The sequence below is a fragment of the Pteropus vampyrus genome, unplaced genomic scaffold (assembly GCF_000151845.1).
Source record: "Pteropus vampyrus isolate Shadow unplaced genomic scaffold, Pvam_2.0 Scaffold18, whole genome shotgun sequence".
NCBI lineage: Eukaryota > Metazoa > Chordata > Mammalia > Chiroptera > Pteropodidae > Pteropus > Pteropus vampyrus.
Genome location: NW_011888799.1, coordinates 3,843,774 through 3,862,184, shown reverse-complemented (window position 1 = coordinate 3,862,184; position 18,411 = coordinate 3,843,774). Strand labels below are relative to the sequence as shown.

The 18,411-nt window shown below is 43.5% G+C and overlaps 1 protein-coding gene and 1 pseudogene across 1 annotated transcript in view; one reads left to right on the top strand and one right to left on the bottom strand.

Annotated features, from left to right (window-relative positions):
- Positions 1 to 18,411, top strand: part of LRFN2 (leucine rich repeat and fibronectin type III domain containing 2) — a 189,696-nt gene that overhangs the window by 149,689 nt on the left and 21,596 nt on the right. The window lies entirely within an intron of this gene.
- On the bottom strand, positions 6,032 to 6,318 carry LOC111736133 (annotated as a pseudogene).

The window sequence follows — 18,411 nt, the reverse complement described above, 5'->3', positions numbered from 1 at the left end:
AAGGCATCTCATCAATATTATGATGAAACAACGTTATTATTGGAGGACCTACTATAAAGGTACGAATCTGCATTGAGAGCTTACCTGCACCAGGCACTCTTCTAAGGGCTTCATGCATGCTAACTCATTTAGTTTTCACAAACTCCCAGGAGGCAAGAACTATGCTTATTCTACTTTTCATATAAAAAAACTTGCCAGAGGTGCTACACAGAGGATAAGTAACAGAGACAGAATCCAGGCAAACTGGGAAGGATAATACCAATACTACAAAGAGGGAACCAAAGGCCAGCAGAGATGAGTTCTGGCATGCGGGACATGAGTTCTGGCATGCAGACCCCAGAGGTCACATCCAGGACTAAAGGAACACTAGATGATGCTCCCAAGTCTGTGGGAGTGGTCTTGATACAGCATGAACAGAAAGGGAAGTACCTAAGAGGGGAAAAGGATGGATATTCTACTTTTCAAAGGAGAGACCTTGTAAAGCAAAGGATGATAGGCTGGGCATGGACATTCCAAATTTTAGAAAGGATTTCTCAAAAGATGGCTGTAAGCCTATGGAAAAGAATGCTGATTGCCAGGACCCAACATGGGTTCACAGGGAGCAAATCCTGCCCCAAAATTATCTAGCTGTCTTCAAGAGACACTGTTGACCAGTAATTCTCAAACTTTTAATCTGCCTCTTCATCATTCAGGAGGGCAATACTCTTCAGTGACATCCCTTCTTGCACAGCGATTCTCTACAAGGCTTTGTCCCCATGCATTTCCACCAGGGAAGAGGAGCAGAATTTCTGGGATGACAGGTACCCTTGGAAAACATCCTGGGAATTTCCATTAGCTGTGACTTATTACCAGACTCAGAATGTATCACAATTGCCTAGGTCATTTAACAAAATCTCACGCTGTGTTTAGAACAAAATAGAAAAATGGGAACTAGTGAAGTAGACTTATAACTGGCCAAATAACCAGACTGATTAATAAATCAATGTGAACATGCAAAAACGCCTCTGCTTTGTGCCTCAACATCTGTCTCCATTTCTGTACTGCTCAGTATATTTTCTTATTGACATAAATAACAACTCAGAAAGCTTGTATTTCTTTTGGTTCAAGGACTCAATTGCATGAGTTTGAGATGAGGAAAATCTGGTTTGACTGGAATTTTGTGTGTCATAAGCTCAGAGTTTTAGTTGATCTCAAAAAAAACATGACTACAAAGTGATGGAACTGCTAAAAGATTCCTGTAGTTTTTGGTTGTGTTAACAGAAGTAAAGTGTTCAGATCATGGGAGATTATGATTCTAATCACTGAATCATTCAAGCTGGTCAGAGCAGAGCTTTAATATGTTTAATACAGGATGGCATGAGTCTTAAGAGTCATTTTTACCAACTGCAGTGTATCTAGTAATCAACTGATGAGAGTGGGATTCTGGAAGTTTATGTGTGATGGCAGAAGCTTACTTTGGAGATGACAGGACTTAGAAAGGAAGCTATAGCTCTCTTAACTTATTCAAAGAACTTATAAGTAGAAGAGAGGAAAACACATACATCCAGGCAAGAGAGTAGGCATCAGCCCAATACAAAAAATTTAAAAAAAAAAAAAAGTTCAATAGCAACAGCTTTACACACCTCTCTCATTGCTCTCCATCTGGCTGTGGAATGATTTGGCTTTGCATCTTTCTCCCTCTCTAGCATGTGCTATTCATATGTACTCTTCTCTGTATCCTCAGCATCTAGTAAGTCCTGGCCCATAACAGCTATCGAGTCAACATTTGGTGGACTGAACAGAATGGAAATGAACATCAAAGCTTCCCAACGGCAGGATAAGTAAGAGCTTCCACAAAGTCGTGAGCTGCCCATACCAGAAGGGTTTGGGCACAACCCAGCTGACTCCGTGCCAGGGCTACTGAGTGGGCATCCAGACTTTAACATGTGACTAAAATGAGCCCAGCTCTGATAATCTATGACTCTGTTTAATCCCACGAAGACACTATTTAGCAGTTGCTAAATCCACCTGCTTTTACCAGTTTGGGCCGTTTTGGCATCTTGCCACCTCGGATTAGTGTTTCAAGCCCAGGGCCTGAGGTCACAGACAGGGACCTTGGCAGTGGCTCAGACTGTCCAACCAGACCTGGACACAAGTCATTGACAGATCACGACTGACTGATGCCACAGTCCCACAGTAGCCCTGGGGAGCTGTGAGCAGTGTCTGAAAATATTGAATTCTATTCTAAATGCCAGGAAGGGGAAGAAGCAGCATGGGTAATCCAAAATCATGGGAAACTTAGGATTTGATTTTGGCTATGAAATAATGTCTTGCTCTTTTATCAGATAATTAGCTCCCTAATTATCTAATGGTTCTTGCTGACATCCCAAGGCATATGCCTTCTCTGAGCACACACAGCTGAGCACTTCAGGCAGGCCCTGGGACAGGCTGGACACAGACAGTCCACAGGTGGGGCCTGGCCTGTTTCTCATGTGAGTGGGGAGGGCCAACTCTCTTGTTCTTAGCCCTAGAGCCTATCCTTGCAGGAAGTGGCTATCATTAATAGAGACAGTGTCAGAGTGGGGAGGGTTCAATAAGGGGAAGAGGAAGGGTGCTGAGAGGGGCATCAGAAAGAAGGTAGTACCCCACCAGGAAAAGTAGCAGCCCATTTCAGTTTGGCCTCATCCCTGGTGTGACATGGAAAATTAAGTTCCCTGTATGTCATTATAAGTCCAAGTGACATTCACAAATACTTGTCTCCAAGAGTCATCAAGAACATCTGTCACCAGGCGTGATGTTGGAACGGTCCCCAGGAGGGCTGGGAGAACAGCAAGCATGCTCCTAAAGCACAGTGTGGAGTTAACCAGGATGCAGCATTGCCTTCATGGTGTTCATTATGCATCCATCATCTCCATGTAGGGAAAGTGCGGAATTATGAGAAGAGAGACCGCAGCCATTCCATGCCTCCCTGCTCTATTGGCGGGTCCCAGTTTTCATGTCATATTCTTCCATGATTGTCAGACATTCCCCCTATCCTGGGGAGACTGAACCACCCTATGGAGTGTTGCAGGACAAGGGATTTTGGGGGGAAATTTTATTGTCCTGTCTCCCGTCTGGGAAAAGGATAAGAAGGCAGATTCAGCCAGTTCCAACCCTGTCAGGATCTTATTAATCAACACTTCAGTAGAAATATACTCTCTTCCCATGAAAATACAGCCATTTTCACCACGGAGTGAAGGGAAATTTACTGATGAATCTGGAATCTTGTTGATATGGGGAGAGACTTGTAGGAATAGGTGTTCCTTAAAGGGAGGGGTCATGCCAGATACAGAACATCCACCTGTGCAGGCAAGTTTCTTTGACTCAGCTGCTTCATCAGACAGTCCAGCTTCTCCTGCAAGGATGGGTTGAGCTCACATAGGCAGAGGAAGAAAGAATTATAAAGAAGGAAACTGGGATGAGTGGAGGGAAAAGCCCCTCAGCATTTCCCCGATTGGAACCAAAATCAAAACCAGCCTGCCTTGGATTTTATTTTTCTAAATATTTTTAAATTTATTTCATGCCATTTGACTATTGAAACCTGACATCCACAAGTAGGGATTAACAGGACAAATATCATTCCCACTTTATAGATAGTAAAACTAAGCCTCAAATTAATTGAGTAGATTTTCCAAGGTTCCACAGAATAAACTAGAGATGTGGTCTCCCAATCCAGGTACCATGCTGGGAGGAACATCTCACACCTCCCAGAGGTTTTGTTAAGGCTGGAGACTTGGGCTGAGGACATCAATTATAATTTCTCTTTCTAGAAAGAATGGGGTAAGCCACTGGAAGTTTGATGAGATTTTCTCTTTCAGCTTTACTTGCTTCTCCACATTTTAAGCAGTGTGGGAGCAAAAGGGAACAGGGGTGCCAGTGAGAACCTTGAGTTTCACCCAGAAATAGTCCCCTGGGACCAGCTAGCAGAAGATATGGTCAAGGTGAGGATTTGGGGGTTCAGCGCCTCTTCAGGTGAGCCATTGTGAAGTGACAAAGTTGTTAGAGGCATCCCAGAGAGTAGTCCAGAGTGGCAGTTGGGATGAAAACTCAACCTAATGTAACTTAAACTCAGGGTTTATATGTCTCTCATGTAGATGAAATCCAGTGGAAGAGAGTTTAGGTCTAGTTTTCTGGGCATCATGGTCACCAGGGGCCCCACCCATTCTATCTTTCTGCTCTGCCATCCTCGGCACAAGTTCTGTCCTTAAGGTCATCTCATGGTGTAAAATAACTGCCGGAGCTTTGGTTATCACGTCTCCTTTCTACACAGCAAGAAAGACAAAAATCAGAAGGGCAAAAGGGCAAAAGGGAGAGGAGTGTCAGAAGCTCTACCCAATAACTTTCTCTTATCTTTGATTGGCCACACCTGTCTCAAGGGAGGCTGGGAAATGTAGTTTTTCTAAAAAGCAAGGCACAATATACTCCCAGTAATACAGAGAAAGATAAGGAGGCAGCTGGCACCTCCAGAACCTGAGTTTGTACCATTTACTAGTCCTGGGACCACAGGCAAATCATTTCATTGCTTTTGGATTCCATTTTCTCACCTATAAAGTGGGAACAGAGATTTCTTTCTGCATATTTCATAGATTTTAGTGTGGACTGAAATAGATCATGTATTTGAAAGTGATCTTTCATAGTCAACTATGAAATACTGGATACATGTAAGTACTTATTGCTATTAGGAGCCTGCCCACTTTCCCTTCTTGGCCCACTGTCCTTGTTGCTGTTCTCCAGGCTGCCTCTTGTGGCTCCATTCTTCAAAGCCTTACCCCAAGAACGTAAACCAGGAAAATGATCTGATAGTTTTAAGAGTATAAGGTGTAATCCCTTTCAGAAATTTTTGTATTTCAATTGGAAACTCTGAAAGACCCAAACAAGTGAATCTCTAACAGTAGAATTTCAAACCCCATAGCAGGTCTGTGTATAGGAGGGATCTTCTTTTTCAGGGGTGTCTTCCAAGAGTGTCTCAAATCATATCACTGCCTTCTCATCCTGCCCTCTTGCTATGCACAAGAAGATGACACTGCTCAGATTCAAAAACCTCCAGCACATTTGTTCAGTGTTGGCTAATTTCTCTACTTGTCATTTCTTCTTCATTCTCAAAAAGCTCTGGTTAGAGACATCTCTGAGGACAGAAATAATTAGCAGGAGTAAAGGGATTAGTGTGTATCAGGTCTGTCTTTCTTCTGAAATGCCACTTTTTTCCTCCTCTAGTAAGGGAGAACCAGCCCCTTGTTAATTGTATATGTTTAGTTAGTTTGGACGTGGGCATGGGGATATCGTTTATTTCACACCAGAAAAACACCAAAGAAGGCTTAAAGAGGGAGGGTTTGGGGAGGAGGAGTGTCTGGGACTTGGGATCAGGGCTGGTGGTGGCGGCCACCAGAATGACATCAAACACTTGTCTGACAACTAGACTTTCCCAAGCATGTTCACAGCAGCTAGCTCCTTTTAGCCTCAGTACAGCTCTGGGCAGACTGTGGGTGGGCAAGGCACAAAACCCAACTGTTCTGACTTCGAACACCACGTCAGTGTTTCCCAGCCCTGATGGCACACTGGAATTCTCTGAGGAGTTTGTATCCTCCCTCCAGGAGATCTTGAGTGCACTCCCAAAGATCAGTGTTTGCAAACCTCCCCCAGTGTTTTTGATGTGTGTTTGGTGTCATGTCATTGTGCTCAGTAAAATTAGGGGTGTGGGCAGCACGGGTAGACAGAGTTCCTGTAAGTTTTATGGCTGGTGGTTTGGTCTCTGAATTTCTGGTGAGGGGAGAAAACAGAAGACCTGGGTTCTAATCCCAGCTTTGCCATGAACTAGTGATCTCACCTCTCTGAGACTTTTTTTTAAGTTCTTAGTTTATTAATCCTCTTGTGAAAAATCTGCTCAATCACCACAGATAAAGTTATTGACGAATCTTTACTCCTGCTGTTGTCCAGTCTCTACCTCACTCTTGCCAGCACCGACATTGGCCTTTGCAGTCCCCCTAACTTTTTTCGTTCAGTTCTTGCATCCCTTTCACGGTTTTCTTGAGGTCTTTTTCTTCTCATACAGACCATGTTTTGCAAGTCTATGTTTGAGTTCATTTTTCTTTGCATCATCCAAGTAATCATGAATCATGCCAAAGCCAGTTGTCTTGCCACCACCAAAATGGGTTTGGAATCCAAATACGAAGATGATATCTGGTGTGGTCCTGTACATTTTGGCTAGTTTTCTCCGAATTTCTATCTTAGGTGTTGTTGCCTTTTCAGGATGAAGGATGTCGACGAGCATTTTTTTTCCCGTTGAAGTAGTCTATTGGTCATGAACTTCTTGGTCCAGATAATTATTGTTTCGTTCATGATGGCGGCAGACCTTCAAACAGCCAGGGAGAAAAGATCTCACTTCTCTGAGGCTTTTGCTCCATCTATAACATTGAAATAAAAATCTCTTTAAATGGGGATATCTCTAAAGAGATAAAGTATGAGAAACACTTAAGAAACACAAACATTTCAGTTGCTGGAGTCATTTTTCTTACCCCTAAGCTGAACCTGAGTAATTAATACAGGCATGATTTTATCACACTCCACTTTATAGTGCTTTGCAGATGCTGTGTTTTTTACAAATTGGAGGTTTATGGCAACCCTAACTTGAACAAGTCTATCTGCATCATTTTTCCAATATCATTTGCTCATTTTGTGTCTCTGTATCACATCTTGGTGATTCTCACATTATTTCAATGTTTTCCATTACTATTACATTTGTTATGGTGATCTGTGATCAGTGATCTTTGATGTTACTGTTGTAATTATTTTTGGGGTGCTACAAACCACACCCATATAAAATAGCAAACTTAATCGATAAAAGTTGTGTGTGTGCTGACTGCTTCAGTGACCAGCTGTTCCCTCATCTCTCTTCCTCTCCTCAGGCTTCCCTATTCTCTGAGACACAATAATGAAATTAGGCCAATTAATAATTCTATAATGTTCAAGTGAAAGGAAGAGTCGCATATCTCTCACTTTAGAACAAAAGCTAGATATGATTAAGCTTAGTGAGGAAGGCATGTTGAAAGCCAAGAGAGGCAGAAAGCTAGTGCTCTTACACCAAAGAGTTAGCCAAGTTGTGAATGCAAAGAAAAAGTTCTTGTAGGAAACTAAAAAGTGTTACCAGTGAATGATAAAAAAGCAAAACATGCCTTTTACTGATACAGAGAAAGTTTTAGTGATTTGAGTAGAAGATCAAACCAACCACAACATCTCTTAAGCCAAAGCCTAATCTAGAGAGCAAGGCTCTAACTCTCTTTAATTCTATGAAAACTGAGAGAGGTAAGGAAGCTGCAGAAGAAAAATCCGAAGCCAGTAGAGGTTCATTTATGAAGTTAAGGAAAGGCGCTTTCTCCATATCATAAAAGTGCAAGGTGAAGCTGCAAGCACTGATATAAAAGTTGTAGCAAATTATCCAGAAGACCTAGCTAAGATCATTAATGAAAGTGGCTACACTAAACAACAGATCTTCGATGTAGATAAAACAGCCTTCTATTGGAAGATGCCATCTAGGACTTTCCTAGCAAAAGTGAAGTCAATGCTTGGCCTCTAATTTTCAAAGGACAGGCTGATTCTTATTCGGAGCTTTTGCAGCTGGTGACTTTAACTTGAAGCCAATGCTCATTTACCATTCTGAAAATCCTAGGGACTTTAAGAATTATGCTAAATCTGCTCTACCTGTGTTCTATAAACAACAAAGCCTAGACGGCAACACATCTATTTAAAAACATGGTTTACTGAATATTTTAAGCACATCATTAAGAAATACAATTCAGGAGGAAAAAAAAAAAAGAATCCTTTCAAAATAATAATGCTCATCAACAATGCACCTGATAACCCAACAACTGTGATGGAGATGTGCAAGATTAATGTTATTTTTATACCTACTAACACACATCTATTCTGTAGCCCAAAGATCGAGGAGTATTTTGACTTTTAGGTCTTATTATTTAAGAAATACATTTCATAAGGCTATAGTTGCCATAGATAGTGATTCCTCTGATTGATCTGGGCAAAGTAAATTGAAAATCTTCTGGAAAGGATTCATCATTCTACATGCCAATAGGAACATTTGCGAATCAAGAAAAGAGGTCAAAATATTAACATTAATTGGAATTTGGAAGAAGCTGATTCCAACCTTCATGGAAGACTTTGTGGGGTTCAAGAATTCAGTGGGGGAAGCAACTGTAGTTGTGGTGGAAATAGCAGAGAACTAGAATTAGAAGTGGAGCCAGGGGTGTGACTGAACTGCCTCAATCTCAGTATAAAACTTTAACGAATGAGAAGTTGCTTCTTATGGATGAGCAAAGAAAGTAGTTTCTTAAGATGGCATCTTGGTGAAGATGCTGTGAAGATGCTGTGAAGATTGTTGAAATAACAAAACATTTAAAATATTACATAAACTTAGTTGACAAAGCAGCAGCAGGGTTTGAGAAGATCGACTCCAATTTTGAAAGAACTACTGTGGGTAAATTGCTGTCACACAACATCACATGTTACAAGAAATCGTTGGTGAAAGGAAGAGTCAATCAATGGGGCAAACTTCACTGTTGTCTTATTTTAAGAAATTTCCACAGCCACCCAACCTTCAACAACCACCATCAACATCAAGGCAAAACCCTCCAAAAAGGCAAAAACAGCAAAAAGACTATGACTCGCTGAAGGCTCCGATGATGATTAGCATTTTTTAGCAATAAAGTACTTTTAAATTAAGATGTGTATATTTTTAGATATAATACTATCGCACACTTAGTAGACTACAGTATTGTATAAACATAACTTTATATCCACCAGGAAAACCAAAAACCTCATGTGACTCACTTTATTGTGATATTCACTTTATTGTGGTGGTCTGGAACCACAATATCTCAAAGGTATACCTATACGACGAAGACAGAATCTAGACAGGAGCTTTTGTTATCTTCCCATTCTTTACTTCTCTGAGCTTCAGCCTTGTCATCTGGAGAATGGGGACAATAATAACTGTCCTGCCTGCCTCATAAGGTTGTCATGAAATGGAGGATGTCAGGAATGAAAGAAGAGCATCATAAATTGTGAAGTGCTTCTAGTAACAGAGCTGATTACAATGGGTTAACTAAATGTGAGGGTTGGTTTCTGTCATGTGACACAATTCCAGAGGGAGGTAGTTCTTGGATAATATGGGAGCTCTGTGGACTTCAGGGACTGAGGATCCTTCTGCAGGTCAATTGTTCAATCCTTAATGTGTGGCTCACTGCTCCTGTAGTTGCCAATACTTCAACTCGGGGACCTTCTCTAGAATGTCCAGCTCATAGGCAGGACAGGCTCAAGTGTAGGGGAGTTGATGTTCTCAGGACAGAGAGAATTAGAGGGTACCCCACCTTCCTTCCCTTGTGGGGGAGAAAGGGGAGGTCAACTGAGTCATGTTCTGTGCTGTCTCCCAAAGGGTCCTAGGAGGGCTGAGCCCCAGTTGCCCATAGTGGTAACTAGCTGAATGAAACACTATATAGGCTTCCTTCCCCATTCCCTCACCAGAGCTCACCTGGTAAGGACAAAAAGTTTATTTGGGCTCACTTCCCAAATAAACTACTGGTACTGGAAACTTTGCTTCAGGATCTGCTTCTGGGGAACCCAAACTAAAATTGGCACCAACCTCTTGGATGAGTCAGTCCCTTGAGAGAGGCCCCCATAAGTCTCACCAAGTGACTTCTGCTTCTACGTCATTATATTTCTTCCGACCTGCGTTGGAGGTTGAGAAAGATAGTCTTTTGTTCAGTCACATTGCCTCTCCAAATAAAATCAGGGCTCTGCTTGGAAGTTAGAAGAGGAGAATGTTAGGTAGTGTGCAGCTGCCACCGAACTGTGATGAAAGCATCGGTGTCATTAACATTTCTTGGCACCTGCACACACAATCCCAGAACCCAGTAGCCAGCCTGTAATTGAGGCCAGCCCAGAAAGGAAGATGATCCAGGCTGCTTTTCTGCCTCACTGTCAGTATTCTGTTCTCATCTCTGGAGATACTGAGACACAGAGAAGCCAAGAGGGATGTTAGTTTTTGCCAATTAAGCCTATAGTCTAGCATGTGTGTGTGTGTGTGATGGAACTGAGCATCCTGTGGTTGACAGAAGGGTTCAGGACGTGAAGTCAAATTAATGCCCATCATCTTTAGTCTCAGAGGTGGCAGTGGGGTGAGTGGACAGAATCATACAAAACCACAGACTGATGTGCCAGCTCAGGGTGAAAGCCAGGCCACAGAGATGTGCAATATGGATGAATGAGCTCATTAACTATTTACAAAGAAGAGCTATTTCTATCTGGGGTGGGCTGCAAAGATGGGCTCTGACTCGTTCTGTAGCTGTGGGGCTGATACTGTGGGTGGGAGTACAAACCCAGATGGGGGAACTAACTTCTGTTAGAACCTAAAGAAAATAAGTGGTTGGAAATTAAACATCACAGGGAACTATTAAACACTTAACCTTCTAATTAGATAATTAGCTAGTAATGGTATTAAGTTAAGGGACTTTTTAGTTTAGTAATTAGCCACCTATAAGGTTAAAATGTAAATGAATTGCTTGGTGAACTTTATGCACTTAAGTTTTTTCATGAGCTACCTGAAATTCACATTCCCGCTTCAGGAAGGGTATATTGTGGGAGGCTTCTGGGTATAGGTGTGTCCTGGGGTGTAGGTGGGATTTGGAAGGAAGAGGGAAGGATAGCTGTTTTATGTGGAACCAACCAGTGAAGACAGAGGCAGAAGCAGGGATGATCATGCCTGGTCAAAGATTTGTGAGGGCCCTTAGTGTATTAGTCAGCTGCTGCTACAGTACTACTGCATGACAAACAACTTCAAAACTTAGGTGACTTACAACCACCAACATTTAATTTTCTTATTAGTGGGTTTGCACGTTGGTTAGAGTTCAAGTGGTTTGGGCTGGGCAGGGCTGGACTGGATCTCAGGCTCCAGGTCTAGTTTAGACCTTCTCTGTCAATCTCTTTCTGGAGCCAAGCAGAGGGGCAGTGTTTATATAGAGAGTTGTTGTTGTTGTTGTTGTTGCTGTTGTTGTTTTTATGGTGATAGCAGAAATGTAAGAGGGTGAGCCCAACAGAAAAAGCTAATGTCAAGCCTCTGCTGGCATCACATCTGCTAAATCCCATTGGCCTAAGCAAGTGGACTAAGCCCAAAGTCAAGAGCAAGGGCACACATTTCACCCACTATCAGGCCACAGCAAGGCTGTGGAAGTACCGTATTATTACAGGGGAGTGAAGAAGCAGGGCCAAAAACTCAGTCTCTCATACCTGCATACCTGGTGGAATGGCTATCTCTAGGGCCGTGGTTCAGACTTGAGCATGATCAGAGTCACCTGGCAGACTTGTTAGCACACAGATGCAGGACCCTACCCTCTGAGTTTCTGACTTGGTCTGTCTGGAGTTGGATCTGAGAATCTGCAGTTCTAATCAGTGGGCAGATGCGGGCTGTCTAGGGACCATACTTTGAGAACCTCTGGTCTAGGGAAATAGGAGTTTTGTTCAGAGAGGATAGGAGAAGGCAGCCTGTGCCCTTGAATGTCACACAAAATAGCTACACTTACTGAGCCCTTACACATACTGGTTACTGTTATAAAAACACTGTGTTCTCATAGTTGGTAAGTCAACCCTCTGAGGTGTACTGTTGCCACTTGACAGATGAAAATGCTAAGCCATAAGGGAATGATGTGACTTATGAGGTCCAACAGCTTGGAGGTGGTGTAACTGGATGTTGAAGCCCGTGCTCTGTCCTGACATCAGGCTTTTTCTTGTTGTCAGTGGGAAGCCAGACTCGAGTTCAAAGGGGAGGAATGATCTGTGGAGGAAAAAAACTGGATTTGGAACTGGATGGTCTAGGAACAAACCATACTTTGATTTTTAGCAGCTAGATTTTCATTTATTCAATTGACAAATACGTATTGAGTGTCTGCTTTGAGGCAGACTTTGGTCAAGACCCTAGGGTTAGAATAAGATAGGCAAAGACCTTGACTTCAAGGAGCTTACATTCTTATAGGGGAGAGGAAGAGTAATTTTTAAATGTGTACCAGAAATAAAAATAATTAGTGTAAGGAGACAGAGACTGGGGGCTACCGTTTTATATAGGTGGTCAGGGATGGTTCTTCTAAGGAGTAACATTGGAACAGAGATCCGAATGGAGTGAAAGAAGGAGCCAGACAGGGGAAACAACACATACAAAGGCCCTGGAGTAGGAATAAATTGTCCTTGTTGGGGAAACAGGAAGGGATCTAGTGCATCTAGAGGAAAAGTAATAGTAACTGAGGGTAGAGGACTGGGTAGGGCTGGATCATGTAAGGCCTCGTACGCCATAATGAGGCCTTTGATTTTATCCTGAATGAGATGGGAGCCATTTGGGGGTTGAGTGCAGGAGAGTGGCATGATATGATTACAAAAGAAGATTCTGGCTGACGGGTGGAGAATAGTCTGCAGAGGGGCAGGAGTGAAAGAAGGGAGACCAGTTACAGGATGGTTGCAGGGGTCTCAGCTATGTCTTCTGCTCCTTGCTGTCTATATCCACAAAATGGGAGAAAATCCAATCCATCTCTTCCGTTTATGCTCATTATGAGGATGGAAGGAGGTTAGGTTGCAGACACATGAGTGAGCAGGAAATACTCAGGTAAGGAGCATGTTGTGATATTTCTTTTGGCAGAATTCTTGGGTCTGCATCTGCCTTGTTTGAGAAACACAGCCCACAGCCTCTAGTGGAAAGGAGTTCTGTTCTCCCTCTTCAGGACAGAATATCTCACCTATTGCTGCCCTAGCTCCTCAGTCAGTATTACCCACCCTCTCTGCCCCACGTCCTCTTATTTTGATAGGGAGTGATTATTTATATTCTTGTTTAATGAGCTCATTAGAGATATGCTGCAGTATTTCCAAGAATAAATCTATCTCTAGTGGCTCTTAAATGCATTTGGCCGGTGCCTGGCTGCAGTGATGGAGGTGGCAGTTGTGGGTGTGAGGTGGCCAGTAGCCAGGTACTTGGTGACCTGTGTTTTCTCTCCCGGGTGTGTGTGGGCAGGTCAGAAGGCTGCCGAGGCCCTGGCATGGAGGCAGGATCTTGAAAGCTGAGATGGTGGCAGCAGCCGGTATTAAACACGAGATTTTTTCCCACCTGTCAAAATGTGTGAGCCAGTGCCAAGGACTGCTTCTCAAGGCAGCTTTGCTCTCCTCTCCCAAGCTTTGATTGTCACTCAAAAGAAGGTCTGAGTAGAATAGGGAGGCTTTAAAAATTCCCTGGTCAGCTAGGCAGGTGCTCAGTAGTTCTTCCTCTTGGGCAGGGGTCTGGAAGGACATTTCTATCATGCAGCAAATCTGAGTGGGTGGTGTCTGCCTCCCTGATGCTGGGAAAGCATGTATGCCAAGGTTCAGACCTAAACCCTACTCTTTCCATCCTGCCTAGAGTGGGCTCAGGAACAGGATACTATCCAAAAATATTTCCTTTACAGATTAGAGAGCCTGGAATTCCACCATTAGAGATATATTTCTTTGCATTTGTCATGGATAGAAACCAGCGAGATTCTGGTTTCATCTGGGACTGTCCAACTGAAGATATGGACATGATGGAGGGCATAGTGGAGGTCCCAACATCAGGAGAATGGAGGGAGTAAGGAAGGGGTCGTAAGACAACCACAAAGTCCTGTTCTCCTGTATGGATATATTGCCAAGGGTTTAAGAGAGTTCAGAGAAAGAGGAGAAAAGCCATGGTCTTGGGACCAGTCTAGCTATTGATTCACCACAGCTCTCTTGGACTCTGTTCTTCTATCTTTAAAATGTGCCTAGTTCTTCTCTCATAAATTAAAATGGGTACAGAGTGAGAAAGGGACAGTTCAAGGTCACCCGTGTCAGCCCTCTCCTTTCTTTCTGAATCCTTATAATGCTCACATATCTCTCACCCATCGTACCCACTCCTACCACCCCTGGAATGTTGAGTGGCCCCACATAGGGGTAACTTCCAGACACAAGAAATTCTCCCTCCTTTTTTTCAAGAGCCCACACCATGTTGGGTGCTCTAGCTAAAAAGATTTCCTTATAACAGGTACCAAATCCATCTCCTTCTACATTCTCCCCTAGATTCTGCTGCCTTCATCCTCATCAGGAAGAAAACAAATTCTTCTTTCATAATATGTCCATTTAATTTTTGCAGATAATTCTTATGGCTCACCTAATGCTATTTTTTTTTTCAGATTCAACTTTCTTCCTCCTTGCCTTCCTCTATTCTTGTCCTTTTACCTCTAGTCATTCAAGAGGTATTTATTTTATGCTTATAATGTCAGGTTTGGATCACTAACAGGGGAATTGGCCAAAAATAGCTTGCATTTCCTGGGGAGATGGACCATGTACTTGAGTAGTGACTGATTCAGTTACTACAGTTGTGTAAGTGCTGTGCGTGCATACATGAGAGCAGGTCCCAGGGAACTGACCAAGCCCAGGGAGATCAGGGAAGCTTTCTTGGAGGAGGTGACTCAGAAGGTCAAGTAGGAGCTCAATCAGTGCTGAAACACAGGAGGCACTGTATATGCAAGGCTGCCATGTTTTTCTCTCTGGAGCAGGAAGGGGTGTGTCCTATGGTACATCTCCTTGTCCCTTTCCTCAGATGTGATCCAGGTTGTGCCATCCTTCTGTATGTGTAGGGTTCATCAGCGGGCAGTATTCTGGATGTGGCCTGGCTGGAGCAAAGTGGACTGAGGCACTCCCACCTGAGCTAAGAATGTCCCCCATCTGAAGGCAGCCTTAGCCCACTCTGCCCTGCTATGTTTCAAGTCCAACACAAACGGGGTACCTCAGCAAAGCCCCTCTCCTCACACTGTTCTGAAGCCATCATGCCCTCTCATCCCTAGGCTATTTCCAAGATGAAGTGGCCCAGGTCTTTGTGGCAGCTTTGTGAGCATGTGGGGGTTATAACTGAAGTTAATGTTTGGATGTCACAACAAACCAGCCTGGGGTCCAGGGCCTCTAGTTCAAGCCTTCTTGCTATTTTCTGATCTGTCATATAACATTTTAAAAAATGTTCTTGTCTCATTTTATACATATTTTTATGTTGCAACTTACCTACTATCTTCGGTTGGAAGTAAGTGGATTATAAATCACGAAACCAATTGATGGAAATTAGGTCAAAAGTGCCAAGTGAATGCAAGTGGTTTCTTCTCCAGTAATGATGATGGTAATAAGAGCCAACCTTTCTGAGAAGTTATTTCATGCCAGGTACTACGCTAAGTGGTTTCCATTTATTAGCTCCTTTAATTCTTCCTACATTCCGATGAAGAAAGTGCTGTTATTATCTTGATTTTCCAAATGAGAAGACTGAGGCACAAAGAGTTTCTAAGGTGTCCTTTCTGGGTTTTGAACCCAGGCGGGCTTGCTCCAGGGTCTGCACCTTGACACCTTAATAATACACAACTAGCATTTGAGGGATTACTGTTTGCTTTCCACCACACTGAGCACACACGCAAACGCCTGGGAATAGCTGTTTCTATCATACTGCTTTACAGGGCAGGAATCTCTGGCATCAGAGAAGTTGAGTAAACTTCCCAAGGTCTCTCAGCTTGGAAATAGCAGAGCCAGAATTCAAACCCAGGCCCGCTGTGCTCCAGAGAACTCCTGATCACTCTTCTTCTTCCCAGGACATGAATTATGATGGAGAGGAGTCAGGTGGCTATCTTGAGTGGGTATCAAAGGTGGTACATTTAAAATAGAGGCCAGTGACCCCATTTCCCTTCTAGACTGTCCCCTTTCTGGCCACTTAATCTATTAACAAACTCAGACCATCAGCCTGTTGTCACTCAAAACCATCATGAGGAAGCAGGGAAAGTGTGAACCAGATCAATCCATCCCGCCCACCCACACATAAGGAGGAAACAAGAGGAAATTGGTGGGTGTAGCAGGTATGGGTCTCAGACAACTGGAAGAACTTCCAGGCAGTGCTAGTAATGTCTGACAAGAAAAGTGGCTCGCTTCTTTGAAAGTAGGAGGCCTCGGCTGCCAAAAGGGCCTGGAGGATTGATTCCATCTGAGCTGGGCAGCTGGTGCATACCTTTCAGCTCTTCTCCGTTCAGAAAACTGATGATCATGCCCTGGAGTGTTCTCATTTATAAATTGCCTTTTGAACCATGGTTGCTCGGCTTCCCCATTGCTGCCTCCTCCCAGGACTGAAATGAAACCCAGGTCATAGTTCAACCCTAGTGATGCGGCGTGCTCAGGGGAGAGGGAGATTTATGGCTCAGTCTCTGTCTTCAATGAGCCATCATCCTCCAGATCCACTGTGACCACTGCCTTCCACAGCTGAACAAAGCCCAGGCCCAGTGCCGAGGGACAGGCAGGCATGCAGGGCTGAAGGAAGGTGCCATGAATCTCTGACAGCCATGGGGCTTCCTGTCTCACAGATGTTCAGTGAAGGGAGCAGCCAATAGATCACAGCAGGGCTGTTGACCTTGAGTTTTAAGCAAAGTGAAGAATAAAAGGTCATATTTATTCCATTAGAGCCATGGGAACCATGAAATATTGGAGTGTGAATAAAGACAGCGGTAAATCACTCACCACTCTTGAGATCTTGGCTGATCTGTCTTCCAGCCCTGTCACTCACTGGGCAACTGGGGATCAGTATGCCCAGAGATGGACAAAAAGAAGAAATGGGGGACTCCAAGCGACCCAAATGATGTTCTCTCTGGAATGCAGCAATACTCATTGAGATCCATAGGTTCCTAGAATGTAGGATGTCCCTCGCCTCAAAGGTAACCCTTTCAATGAGGTTACCCCTTATCGCCCCATTTAGAACTGAACCTGCCCCCCCATCATCTAACACTTTCACCTGCTCTTAACCCATAATACTTTTTCTTTTTTCCATAGCATGCTCCACTTTCTAACATACTAAATAATTTACTAATTGTGTTTATCATTTACTATCTACCCTCTCCCCATCCAGAAGGTCAGCTCATAGGGCAGGGACTTGTGTCTTGTGGTCACTGCTGTATCCTGAGTGCCAAGAGCAGCACTGGCATGCAACAGGGGCCCCATGAAACTGTCCTGGATGAATGGATGAGCCTGGAAAGACCTTAACAATGAACTAATCCTAACCCTTCACCAGAGAAGAGCACAGACCAAGACAAGGGACAGGACTCGCCCTGGGTCATACAACCTGTTGGGGTTGCAGAGCTGGGAGAAGAATCTGGGCACCCGAGGCCCAGGCCAGAATTTGGGTCCTGCATAGTTCGAGCTACAATCACACCTATTAGAGAATGTACTTGTCAGTACAGGTCACATTTTATTAACTATCTATAGGATGAGGAAGCTGTGCAGCCCTGGTCAGGGCAGGCTAGGGCTTGCTTGCTCCACACTTGATTTAAAAAAAAAAAAAAGTAATAAATTCCCTGATAAATAACTTTCTAATCCAAAGCATGTCTAAAAATATGGGTTCCATGACTGGGGAAAGTCAGGGAATTTTCCATCCTAGGAATTTTAAGAACAAGTGGGAGTGAGGTAAGAAATGTTTATGAAGCACCTTCACCCTGTCTGACCACCTGCATGCTAGAGACTTCACACGGATCACTCATTTGATTCTTCCAAGCAGTGATGGAGTATAGCAATAATAGCTAACATTTATTGAACTATGTGCCAAGCACTGTTTTTGGTACTTTTAGGTATTTATTCATTTAATCTGCCTAACAACTCCTTGAAGTGAATAACTTCTATTATCATCACCATATTACAAATGAGAAATCAGAGGCAAATATGCCATAAAATAAATGCTACCATTCTGGGTGCTTGGGATGCATCAGTGAACAAAAGAACTGGAGATCCTCATCCTCATAGGAAAAATGGCAACGGGCATGATAAATGAGTAAATTATATAGCTGTGGGGAGGCAATACGTGCTATTCAAAAAAAACAAAACAAAAACCCAAAACAGCAGAACAAGGTCTAGGACTTTGGGTGGTAAGCAATTTACAATATCAAACAGGGGGACTGGGTGGACCTCACTGAGAAGGGGCATCTTGGCAAAGACTTGAAGGTAGTGAGCTAAGCAGAGCTCTTTGGTAAGGCATTCTAGGCAGAGAGAACAGCCAGCGCAAGACCCCAAGGAACATCTAAGGAGCAACAAGGGGCCGAGGTGGCTGCAGCAGTGAGAACAAGGGTCAGAGTCTAGGAGAGGGGGCAGAGAGATAGTGGGACCAGGTCGTGGGAGACTTACAGGCCCCTGCAAGGACATTTTCTCCAATGCACTGACTCATTCAAATGCTCAACTTATTTTAATGCTTGCATACACTCACAGCCTCCAGCCAACATCCTCCTCTCTTCTCTGTTCACACCAAGGATGATTCTACACCAGCCAATAGATACACACTCACATTCACACAAACAT